Genomic DNA, 12,834 nt, shown 5'->3' with positions numbered 1-12,834 from the left:
CTTTCCTGCCAAGGCAGGGGGTCGGACTAGATGATCTACCTAGGTCCCTTCCGACTCTAGCTACTATGAAACTATGAAACTATGAAGACCTGCCCACAACAAACTCATGCTGGCTATCCCTCAGGATGTTGATGTCAGCCAGTCCATTAAAGATGGCCTCTTTAATAAACTTTTCTAAGATCTTCCCCAGGATAGAAGTCAGGCTGATAAGCCTATAGTTAGCCGGATCCACTTTCCTCCTTCCTTGAAGATAAGCACCACATTGGCCTTCTTCCAGCTTTCAGGCACTACACCAGAGCACCAGGATTTTTCAAAGATCCATGCCAGAGGCTGGGCTATGATGCTCGCCAGCTCCTTGAGTACCCTGGTGTGCAGATTGTCAGGGCCGGCTGACTTGAAGGTATCCAGCTTCTTGAGGTGTTCCTTCACGAGGTCAGCATTAATGGAGGGCAGGGGATCTCCCTCACCCAGACCTCCCTGTCCCATGGTGGGCATCGGTGTCCCATGGGACTGATGGAAGACCTACAGGCAGGCAAGTGTCCCCATGGGGGCTCCTGCTTTGTCCACCAATTATTCCAGGGTTGGGGCAGGGGTAGGCTCCCTTAAGTGCCTTGGCCTGCTGGTTTTGGGATGGTTGCTATGTGGGCCAGCAGTGGTGGTAGTCCTCCCGTCCCCCAGTGGGCTTAGTTTAAAGCCCGGTGGAACAGGTCAGATAGTCTGGCTGAGAAGAGCCTCCTTCCCAGCAGAGAGAGGTGGAGGCTGTCTCTTCCCAGACACTCGCTGCCTTTCTCACCAAAGAGCAGACTGGGAAGCCAAAGCCTTCCCAATGACACCAGTGCAGCAGTCTTTGGTTCACTACCTGGATCCTCCTTTTCAGCCCATAGCCTGTGACTGGGAGGATTGAAGAGAACACCACCTGTGCCCCCAGACCCTTTAGTCCTGCTTCCAAATCCCTGTAGCGCCTCGTGACCCAGCTGGGAGCGCTCTGAGCACTAGGTATTTATCTGTTTCCAGGAAGTAATGCATGTATATGCGTTCCTAAGAAAATGTCTTACCTTTTAATTTATGTTGTTTTTTTTTTTTTTGGTATAAACTAAACAATCTTTTTAATGCAACAGAGCCAAGTCTTGGGTCACTAGCAAAATTGTGGAATAAGGTTGCAGTGGGCTGGTGGGGAGAGAAAGTCTTTTTTTCTTTTTGTAATAAAGATATTTTAAACTGTTTCCTCCTGAAAAGGGAAGAGTTTGCAGCAAATTATTACTGAATTGGGAAAGCTCCAGAGAAAACAGCTGGTGACCCGTTTTATTTCTAATAAATGATACCACAAATAAACATCAGGGTAAATAAACAAGTGTTTTTGCATGTTAAGTCTCGTTTCTCACAGACATCATTCCCATCGTAATACCAAGTGTTATTTTACTAGTTTCTGAATGATATTTAAATAGGCTATGGACTGAAAAACGTTTCACATTATGTAAACTAGTACTCCATCACTACTCTAAGGTTAAATACAGACAATCAAAAAGCCCAAGGCTGAATTTATTCAATCTTTGCAGGTTTTTTTAAACTGAATATATTGAATCAATAAGCAGGTGAACAGATTCAAGCAAGTGAACTGACATTCATTTTCCAAATAGGAAAGGCAGCCAGACCTGTGCAGTGGCCTGTACTTATAGGTAGGGGCACTAGAGCATGCCTCCCAGCCTGCTGGGCACTGCACAGAGGTGGATACCTCTGATTCCCCAAACAATGCCCCATCCTTGGCCTCCGCATTGGCTAAGCAAGGGGTGGTGTTGCAGGGAGGAGGAACCCACCTGCCCGCCTGGCACCAGATCCCCAGCCAGGAACAGTCTGGGAGAGTGGGGAGGGGAAACTGAAACTGGGGACTTTACTCCGTGTATACCCAGCTGGGAGTGGGGCTGGACTCTGCTAAACTACCCCCCCTTCCTAGTCTCCCAAAATGAGGCAGTGGACAGGGAAGTGTGCACCTGGTCTTGGCAATGCTCCCAAGGCAGGGAGATGGGAGGAGCCATGCCCCCATCTCATGCTGGGGCTGGCTGAGGGAAGGCAGGGAAGGGAAACACGGAACAGGGACTTGGCCAGTGTTGGAAGCTAGGAGTCATGCCTGCTCCAAAAGAAAACTGTTCCCATGGAGGGGAAAGGTGGCAGAAGGGCTGGCAAGCCATCCTGGGTCAATAGAGACATCACAGTCCTCTTGAAAAAAAAAAAAAGAGGCATACACACATTGGAAGCTAGGGACAGTCCTCAAGGAGGACTTTAAAACAGTAGTCTGCACTTGTAGGGAAATGATTAGGAAATCTAAGGCAGTGACTGAGTTTAAGTTAGCCAAGGGAGTCGGGGACAATAAGAAGTCCTTCTTTAGGTATGTAGGGAGCAGAAGGAAAACAAATGGAAGTGTGGGTTTTTTTCCATCTACCGCCTCCTCAGCAACCCAGAGTGACAGTGCTCTGGCTAGGGAGCAGAGTGGCAGGGCAGACCCTGCTCACTGGACCACACAGCACAGCCCAGGGCTGCAAAACATTGTGGGATGCTGGGGGACTGTGAGGTGACTTGAACCAGGAGGGGATCTGGGACAGAATTTCTATAAATCATTTTGACCTAAATGAGTTAAGTCTGATACGACATCCAAACAGGTTTATCTTAAACCAGTTTCGGCCATTTTGAAAGCAGTGTAAGTACACTGAACTTCTTTTGTGTTACAGTTTTAAACCAGTTTTTTTATCACTTAAACTGGTGTATGTGTAACTTCTGTCCCTAGCCTACGTGGATAAAATAGGTAGGTGAATCAAAGAAGTAATTGCTTTGTTTTACTAAAAATAACCCAACAATAATACTAGCTAAACGCTATGGAGATGGTGCATGGAAATAATTAAGACTCTCTTAATGTTACACACACAGAATGTTACATTTTCTCCTTCTGTTTGAAGATGTATTTTATCAGTACTGTTCAGTGACCCATTATGGGTTTTTTTCTATTGTAACTTCTTGTTTGCATTTATGTGGTTTGTTTCAGTTCCTCTGTACCTACTCAGATAAAGAATTCTTGTTGTAGAATTACTAAGAAAAGGTTATGACCTTTGTATGGAATTCATAGATTTGTAATAAATGTAATATAGTATATTCCAAATAATTTATTATTATCATCACTATTATTATTATTATTATTATTATTATTACTAATTCTGAATAGACAGAGGGGGCACTGCTGCTTTTAGCACAGGCAGTTCTCATGAGTAGAAATTAGATAAAGAGAACATTGTTTCTAGAAAAACTAGTGCATTTTCTATAAAATTGGGAGAGCAGAAATGGAGCACTGGTTATGAAAATGGCAAGCTGGTTGCTCAGCAGAAGCAGTTTACTGTATGTACACCCTACTTAGGGTAAATTCAAGTCTTTGTTCATGTCTGCAGTGATGTCTGTGCTCTTCCTAACTTTGTCACACCTTTGTCTTGAACTTTTTCATTTCTTTCCCATAGTTTTGATAGTTCTTCTCCTCCTCAGCTTCTGTTTCTTAGTGCTCTTATGTCTTATACTTTTTAATTAATTATATTTACCAACTTCCTGAGCTTCATCTACTTTTACCTCCTTATCTCTGCTTTGCCTGGTCATAGTTCACATGCCTGTTTTTCAGCTTTAGCTGATTTTCCTAGTCACACTTAATTTGGATGAAGTCCTACCCATAGTGGATTGGATTTTTAGGTGGTGCTCATAAACATTTAAATGCCATGTTTTCTCCTGCATAAATGCTGCTGCTTTGGACCATGGCTTGGACATCGTTTTGAATCAAATTGCTTAAAAGTAGATTGAGAACATAAGAATATAAGAAGTTCCATACTGGGTCAGACAAATGAACCATCTAGCCCAGTATTCAGTCTCTGACAGTGGCAGAAGTGGATGCTTTAGATGGAGAGAATTGAACTAGATACATGTAGAGTGATCTATCCCTTATTCATTACTGTCCCTGACATCCACTGTTTGTTGCTTTAAAGATGCCAGAGTAAACCTCTCCAACTGTTTTTTCCAACAGCTATGAATAGCTCTATTATCCATGAATTTGTCTAGTCCATTTTTGAACCTGATTATGCTATCTACTTCTATCAACTCTTGTAGCAAAGAATTTTCCTCAAGTTAACTACACGTTGTGTTACAGATGCTTTATCTTATTAGTTTTAAACCTGTCTCTTATCATTTAAACTGGTGTATGTGTAACTTCTGTCCCTACCCTAAGTGGATAAAATGGGTAGGTGAATTAAAGAAGTAATTGCTTTGTTTTACTAAAAATAGCCCAACAATAATACTAGCTAAATGCTATGGAGATGGTGCATGGAAATAATTAAGACTCTCTTAATGTTACACACACAGAATGTTACATTTTCTCCCTGGAAACAATTATGTTGCTGACTACTAGACATTCAATAATTTTATAAATTATGTCCAAGTTTTCTGAATATATAATAAAATACAAACACTGTTTCACTTATTTTTAAACAAAATTGAATATTTTTTAGAAATGAGAATCACTTCAACGTGCTCTGCTAGGAATAAAGAGACTCTGTCCTGTATGCTTTATGTGAAAAAAAAAAAAAAGTAGCATATCAACCTAATGGTAATAAGAGAACTGATGCTTGGGAATTTGGTTACATGCTTGAAGTTATGATACTATATAATACATATGATCCATATGGAACAAGGAGATTGAAACATGATATGTAGCAGTTAACTTTTTTTTTCTTTCTTTCTTTCTTTCTTTTTTTCCAAATTGGAAGAGTACTTTGGCCTGAATGAGCACTACCATACACTAGGAAGCAGGGAAGAGGTGTTGTTGAGTGATGGGCACAGAAAGCTGAAAAGGCAGCTGGAGATAAGTTAGCCAACTATGTTTGGCAGTTGAACATCTTCTGAGACTGGCAAGACTGATTTAAATAAAAAAAAGTAGAAAAAAAAAAAGAAAAGCTCCAAACAAATGAAGACTGAGAAGGAAAAATTTATGTAATAACTGTGCCTAATCTTAGTACACAGTGGCCACGTCTACATGAGACGCTGACTGTGCAGTTGTCACTGTGTAGTCATTTAACACTTGTATAAACAAGTGCTAAATGACTGCTCAGTAATTGGAGTTTCAGTGCAGTAGCATCCCCGAACGGTTTTTTCATGATGCTGACTGTGAAGTAGCCCAAGACTGCTGCGCAGTCGGCATCTCACATAGACATGGCCAGTAAAAATAATTTCTGTTTATTAAGATACTGTATTGCATAAAGGCATATTGGTGGGTAGAAGAATGCATGCTAAGGAGCCATAAGGTGTTGGAATCATCAATGCTGTAAGTGTAAAGCTGAACTGATGAAGGAAGCTAGCTATGGGTAGTAAGCAATAAGAGAATTTATTAAAACCAGGAAACTGGGCAAGAAAATACAAGTATTTGAGCTACTTTTATGGAATGTGTAACCAGATATTATAAGGATAATTCAAACAGGGTGGAATAGTCGGTGTGACTGAACATAGATATTGAATTTTGGGGGGTTTTTAGGTAAGATAAAAATAAAGATAAAATACATAGATTCATAGATGGCAGGGTTGGAAGGGGCCTCAACAGATCATTGAGTCTGACCCTCTGCCTAAGCAGGAAAGAGTGCTGGGGTCAGGTGACCCCAACCAGATGCCAAGCACCACCTCCCTTAGAAGCCTATTCCAAATCCCATGATGAGTGAATTCCGTCAATTACTATCCTCTGGGTCCGACCATGGAGCCAATTTCCCAGGCAGCAGATCGTGGTGGACCCAAAGCCACAATTGGCCAGTTTCGCCAAGAGGTAATCATGGGATACCAGATTGAAGGCTTTTTTGAAGTCAAGATATATGACATCAATCTCTTCTCCCTTGTCCAGGTGATAGGCCACCTGGTTGTAGAAGGAAATGAGATTGGTCAAGCAAAACCTACCCTCAACAAACCTGTGCTGGCTATCCCTCAGGTTGTTGGTGTTGGCCAGTCCATTAAAGATGGCCTCTTTAATAAACTTTTCTAAGAACTTCCTTGGGATAGAAGTCAGGCTGATGAGCCTATAGTTAGCTGGATCCACTCTCCTCCCTTTCTTGAAGATAGGCAGCACATTCAATTTCGTCCAGTCTTTGGGCATTACACCAGAGCGCTAGGAGTTTTCAAAGATCTGTGCCAAAGCCTGGGCTATGATGCTTGCCAGCTCCTTGAGTACCATGGGGTGCAGATTGTCGGGGCCGGCTGCCTTGAAGGTATCCAGCCTCTTGAGGTGTTCCTTCAGGAGGTCAGCATTAATGGAGGGCAGGGGATCTCTCTCACCCATACCTCCCTGTCTGGTAGCGGGCATGGGTGTCCCATGGGACTGAAGAAAGACCAAAGATGCGAAGTACCCATTTAATAGGTTGGCTTTTTCCTGGGCGTCAGTTGTCAGTTGCCCCATCTGGTTCAGCAGGGGTCCAATAGTTGGAACTGATAGGTAGCATTACCTATTAATGATATGGTAGACTGTAAAGAAATCAAAATAGGTTGTTTTTATCCATGCTGCTTATTTTGGTCAAAATCATTTTGGGGAACATTGGTAAAAGAGGTTCTACTGGGAATAGTGTTGGGAGTTGACTGTAAATCCCCAGAATCAGATTTGGATATGTTGTTAGTAGGAAGACAAATATTATAGGAATTGTCATGTCATGGGAGGCTTTATTTTCCCACATGTAGACTGGAGAACATAAGTTCCGTGAAACAGTAGGGCCTAGTTATTCTTGGATATTATAATCAGATTTCTTCAATGAGTAGTCAATAAACTAATGAGTAAAACTATTTAGTCATGAGAGGTAATTAGCTGCATTATTCTGATTCAGGCAGAAGGCAAGACAAGGTGCTGTCTCAGAAGCCAACTCATCCCTACCCTTTTCCTATCTGTCTTATTTAAATTAATCTGAAAATTTATTAGAATCTGACAAACTAGGCTGTTGCCCAAGAAAAGTTACACCTCACTGAATGAGTTAGTCCCTAAGGTGCCTTCCTTTTGTGCCTGTTGCTTTAGTTTTGCTTTTGGCAAGCACTGGAGATATCATACCTGGAGCTGGCTGTAGAAAGTAGCCATAGAGCGCATGAGATAAATTCATTCAGTTTAAATTATATGGAACTATAAACAAAATTTAAACCTGTAACAAAATTTCTCAGTTTCAAAAAGACAAGCTTAGAACAATAAAGAGCTAATTAAGGTGTGTGTGTGTTGGGGGGCGGAACGGGGAAAGAATGGAATCTCTATATTGTGGGGGGAAAATTGCATGGAAAGGCTCCAGATTTAATTTACTCAAGAAAAAAAGAACAAGAAAAGAAGAAATAGGGCCATTTTGTACCGAAGTTGGAGAAGAAGAGATTAAACATCATTTTGGTATGCCTTAAATGCAAGGGATTACTTCATCTCAAATTTCAGTAGGGCAATGATCAGGGATCCAAGTTTTCTGTTTACTATGGAAAGATGTGGATTTTCTCATTTGAGGAGAAAAACACAGAATCTTCTCCCTTTAAGGAGAAAAGCACAGAATATTGTCCCTCCTCCCTTCCAAGAGAAAAACATGGGATTGTCTCCCTTGAGAAGAAACCATGAATTTTCTCCTTTTGAAAAAAATGGTGGGTTTCCCCTTGCAGGCTGACAGATCTGACAGGTGGTGGGGGGAGCTGGCTTCCTGCCACCGCGTGAACTCCTGAGGGAGGCATGGGGAGAACATATCTCCTAGATTTGTGCATGATATGAGGGCAAACATGGGCCAAGGACCCAAGTCTGTAGCTCTCTGCTTCCCCCAGTAGCGCCTAAGCCCTGGATGCTGCATGGGAGGTAGTAGCTGCTGAGGACTCTGCAGAGTGTGGAGTCCTGCTCCACCACCCCCATGGACTGCATGGCAGAAGCAGAGCCCATGGGGGGGGTGCATGTGGGCTGGCAGCTGTGGGGTCAGGGCTTCCCTGTCCTGCTGCCCTCCCTCCGGGGGCCTCCATGGCCCAGTGGGCAGGACCCAGTTTGGCAGGGTATAGTGGGGTGGGGAGGCTCTGTGCTAGGTCTGGTATCCCTGCACCATCATAGTGAGGCCCCCTCTGCCTGCCTGGTAGTAGGTGGGGGGGGGGGCACAACTCCGCACTGCCACCCCTGCTGCTGCCAGGCAGGTAGGGGTGCCTTGCCATGGTGGCATGGGGCTGCAATCCTGCTGCTCCTGGGCTGGCGGGTGGTCTAGGCAGTCAGCCTGCTAGCCTGGGACTGCTCCACCCTGGCTCAGTGTGCTGTGGAGGGGCTGGTTGAGGCATGAGGGTGCTCCAGTGCATGGCAAGCTGGGTCAGTGGCTATATGTGCATTGGTTCACATGAAAAAGCTCTGTAGCAAGATAGTACTTGTTCTTACAGGAAACTAATAAACTCCACAGCAGGATAGTACTTATATTTACAAGTACTTGTATTTACCAGTACTATCCTGCTGTGGAGTTTATTAGTTTCCTGCAGCCTAATTAGGGCTGCATGTGTAGATGCTGAGATGTTTACTTCTGAGTTTATTAGGCAACTCCACAGTAAACATGTCATGTAGATGTGCCCATTATCTTAGAATGTATCAGGTATTTCCAGTAGAGACAGAAGACATGAGACTTAGAATCTTAGAAGACTTAGGGATGGAAGGGACCATAGGAGGTCACCTGGTTCAACTCCCTGCTCAAAGCCAGGACCATCTCCAACTAGATCATCCCAGCCAAGGCTTTGTCTAGCCAGGTCTTAAAAATGTCCAAGGATGGAGATTTCACAACCTCTGGGTGACCTGTTCCAGTATTTTACTACCCTCCTAGTGAGAGTTTCCTAATATGCAGCCTAACCTTCCCTTGCTGCAACTTGAGACCATTGTTCCTTGTTCTGCTATTTGCCACCACTGAGAAGAGTCTGGCTCCATCCTCTGTGGAACCACCCTTCAGGTAGTTGAAGGCTGCTATTAAATCCCCCCTCTGTCTTCTCTTCTGCAGACTAAGCCAAGTTCCCTCAGCCTCTCCTCAGAAGTCATATGCCCTAGCCTCTAGCAGTCTGTCTACTACTTCCCCACATCCCCAGCTTGGTGTCATCTGCAAACTTGCTGAGGGTGCACTCCATCCCATCTCTCAGGTCATTGATGAAGATACTGAACAAAACCGGCCCCAACACCATCCCTTGGGGCACTTGGAGCACTCCACTTGATACTGGCTGCCAACTAGACATAGAGCCATTGACTACTACTCTCTGAGCCCAACGATCCAGCCAGTTGTCTGTCTGCCTCACAATCCGTTCATTCAACCCATACTTCATTAGCTTGCTTGAAAGAATGTTGTGGGAGACTGTATCAAAAGCCTTGGTTAAATCAAAGTATATCACATTCGCTGGTGTCCTCGCCTCCGCAGAGCCAGTTGTCTCTTCATGGAAAGCAATCAGGTTGGTTAGGCGATGACTTGCCCATAGTGAATCCATACTGCCTCTTCCTAATCTCCAAGTCCTTGAGGACCTGCTACATGATTTTTTCCAGGGATTGAGGTGAGGCTGACAGGGCTGTATTTCCCTGGATCGTCCTTCTTCCTTTTCTTAAAGATGGGCATTTTATTTGCCCTTTTCCATTTTTTTCAAGACCTTTCCCAATCACCATACATTTTCAAAGACGATGGCCAGCAGCTCTGCAAAATACTTCTTAAATACTTTGTGATCTTCCATGTTTAAGAAAATTGATTTCAATTGAAAAATATGTAGAGGAAGGGCTAGTAGGATGAAAAGTCTATCAAACATTGTGGATAAAAAATAACTGATTTATTTTTAAATTAAAAATTAGATTTTTTAAAACTAAATCAGATTTTTTTTATTTAACGTTTTAGTTAAAGCATTATGCATTAATAAACTGTGTTAAATGAAATTTAAGTTTAATACAACAAAAGCTAAGATACATTTAGTGTCTCCTGCTGCTACACCAAGCTGATGCGCTGCCTCATGGTGTCCGACACCATCTGTTGGTCCCATGATATCTATGTGGAACGCATCATGGGCCACCACCAGTACTCCGACCCCACCAGATGAACCACCGCCAGACTGGACCCAGAGGGGACCGCCTGAACCGCCCCCCTCTGCACCAGATGGACCTTCACTTTTGAGAGGATTCTTCAACAATGGACGACCCCACTCCACCTGAAGAGGACCCCTGTGATGAGACTCTATATGAACTGAGATACTTCCTTTGAACCACTTCCTCCACCATTGCAGACCATTGTAATGGGTTTGTGTGTATCTATCTCTTTTCTCTCTCAGCATTGTGATCCCCCTTCCCCCATCCCCAGACTTAGTTGGCTAACGTTGTATCTCCTGTAACCTAGTTGCAGTCCCCTCCTCACCCCCATCCCTCTACTGTTAGTCCCTCGCTCAGGCGATCTGTATTTCCCTTCCGGCTTTGTCACCTTTTCTGGTGACACCCAATCCTAAACATTTACTAATAATAATCTTAGCCTCCCTCTGTGCCAGGCACAGTGCAGGTGGGGTGGAACCAACCCCAATGTGGGGACCCAGCTGCAGTAGCCCCCTGGACCTCAGGAACAGATCCCTGGACCAACCAAGCCGGCTGGGAGCCTACAGTGCAGTGGTCCTGCACAGTACCTGCCCTGGCCTGTCCTGGCCCCTGGAGGGGAGCTGTGGGTGAGCAAGGCTGGGGCCCAGGCAGACCTGGGCAGCTGCAGCAGCTGGTTCTGGGGCCTGATGGGTTCCTGCGTGCAGGCCTTGGCACTGGGGGCAGCTTTTCCCTGCTTATGCTATACCTGGTCTTCAGGGAGGCTCAGCCCAGAGTTGGGAGGCCCACAAGCCCAGTGTCCTGCCCCAACCAGTCAGTGTCAACTCACAGGCAGGGTGGCTGTGTCCTGACCATGTGGAGCTGCTCCTGCCCGGGTGGGACAGGGCGCCCATCTGCCGAATCCCCAGCTGGGTCCAGGACTTGCCCACTCACTCCTCCAGTGCAGTGGTCTTGCACAGCGCCTGCCTGCGTCCTGACTCCGCCCACCCACAGCTCCCTTCCAGGGGCCAGGCCAGGCTGGAGGGCGCAGCCCGGGGACAGGGGGCGGGGTCAGCAGAACACAGAGGTTCCCCTGACTCTGCCCCTGGTGACTGCCACAGCACTTGGACCTGTGGCTGCTCTGCAGAGCCCAGAGCAGCAACTTAAAAAAAAATTATTTCCAAACAATTTCTTCACATGCCTCCTGGCATGCCAGGGAAAATGTCTCACTAATTGGCATGCATGCCAGGGGTTGCCTATCCTTGATATAGGATCAGTCTCTCCCTCTTCCTCTCCTTCTTTCTCTCTCTCTTTGACTAGTTACAAAACCAGTTTCATATGTATATGTATGTATGTGTAGGTATGTGTATATATATGTAGCTGGTTAAGCACAATTCATTAAATTTATTTATTCTGAGAAGGTGCCAACTGCCTTTTAAAAATATTTTTGAATTCAGTAGTGCAGTGTCAGTAGTTGGTAATGTGGGCAGAGGTAGTCAGATTTACTTGATCCTAATAGAAAAGGAAAACTAATTTACATAATATGCAGCATATTATTGCAAATTCCAGTTGCATCATAGTTTCTATAAACATATCTGTTTTCTAGCTCAGTAATATCACAACACAGATGTGAATTTACCCTCTCTAATTGCCTCTAAAATAAGCTGTTGATGTTATGGTGGTTTTAAACAGACTTCTTTATAATCTACAGATATAAGGGTAGCGTTTCTACATTTTATTCCTATTTTTTTGTTATTCCTGAAGGTGAATACCTAGAATTTAGACTATTGTACAATTTACAAAGAGAATAGAGATAAACAGAGCATTGAAAACAGAGACCTCTTTTCTTCAAAGTACTTAATCTTTGGCTATATTTATGGCTTATTATGCATGCAAGTAGTGCCAGAGTGGCTGTAAACAGAATGTGAGTATACATCTTGAAACAAAGTATAATTTTGTTTATTTCAGGGAAAAATCACACTGCTTTTTCCCTGGATCCACATAAAATATGTATATATAAAGAAGGTATTTTCCCATCTTTCCCTGCACATTGCTACCCTTTCGATATCACCCTTAAATAAACTATCCACCCTTTCTCTCATTCCGTTGGAAACACATGTCCACACAAATCACACTTACTGGGACACAGAGTTACGGAGGACAGTAATCCTTTTCAATTTCAGTAAGCATAAACAGAAATTTCAGTAAGCCTAAACAGATGGCTATAGGTATGGACTTCATCTGGAACTGAGTTTGCCTCTTAGTGTTTCCTTATACTCTTGTGGTAGATCTTTTTAATCTCCTTAAATGAAAAGAAATCAAAATCTTTTCTTTCCTAGGATGTTTTCCTTCTGTGCAAATGTACATGCATGTGTATGTGAAGGTGCATATATTTATACATAGATTCAGTATTACTTATTCCTGCCCCATTGCAGGATATTATTTGTTGTGTTTTCTTTTAGAGATCTCTTATTCTTGTTTTGTGCATATGAACATACCCAAATCACATCTGGTTATACATGATTGCTTCTAGGACAGAAGGAACAGAATTTAATCTATTGACACAACTTGCCTGTCTTTCCTTTGCCGTATCTTTTTCCTTCCCACTTTGTAGATACATTTATGAAAAAGTGCAAGGAGATGCAGCATGGACTAATAAGAAAACCACTGGACTGGGACTTCAAGAAATCTGATTTTTCTTGGCTCTGCTGGCATCGATTTACTATTCTGTGCTTCCAGTTCTCCATATATATAATAAGAATGATTATATCAATGCCATGTGTAAAGTTTTG

The 12,834-nt window shown here is 43.6% G+C and overlaps 1 protein-coding gene across 5 annotated transcripts in view; it reads left to right on the top strand.

Moving 5' to 3' along the window:
- Positions 1–12,834, top strand: part of ARHGAP42 (Rho GTPase activating protein 42) — a 305,839-nt gene that overhangs the window by 87,086 nt on the left and 205,919 nt on the right. The gene's annotated exons all lie outside the window — the stretch shown is intronic.

Source organism: Crocodylus porosus, unplaced genomic scaffold (assembly GCF_001723895.1).
Source record: "Crocodylus porosus isolate Cpor-Errol unplaced genomic scaffold, CroPor_comp1, whole genome shotgun sequence".
Lineage (NCBI taxonomy): Eukaryota > Metazoa > Chordata > Crocodylia > Crocodylidae > Crocodylus > Crocodylus porosus.
Note: the sequence above shows the minus strand (reverse complement) of the source record. Positions and strands in the feature narration are given on the sequence as shown.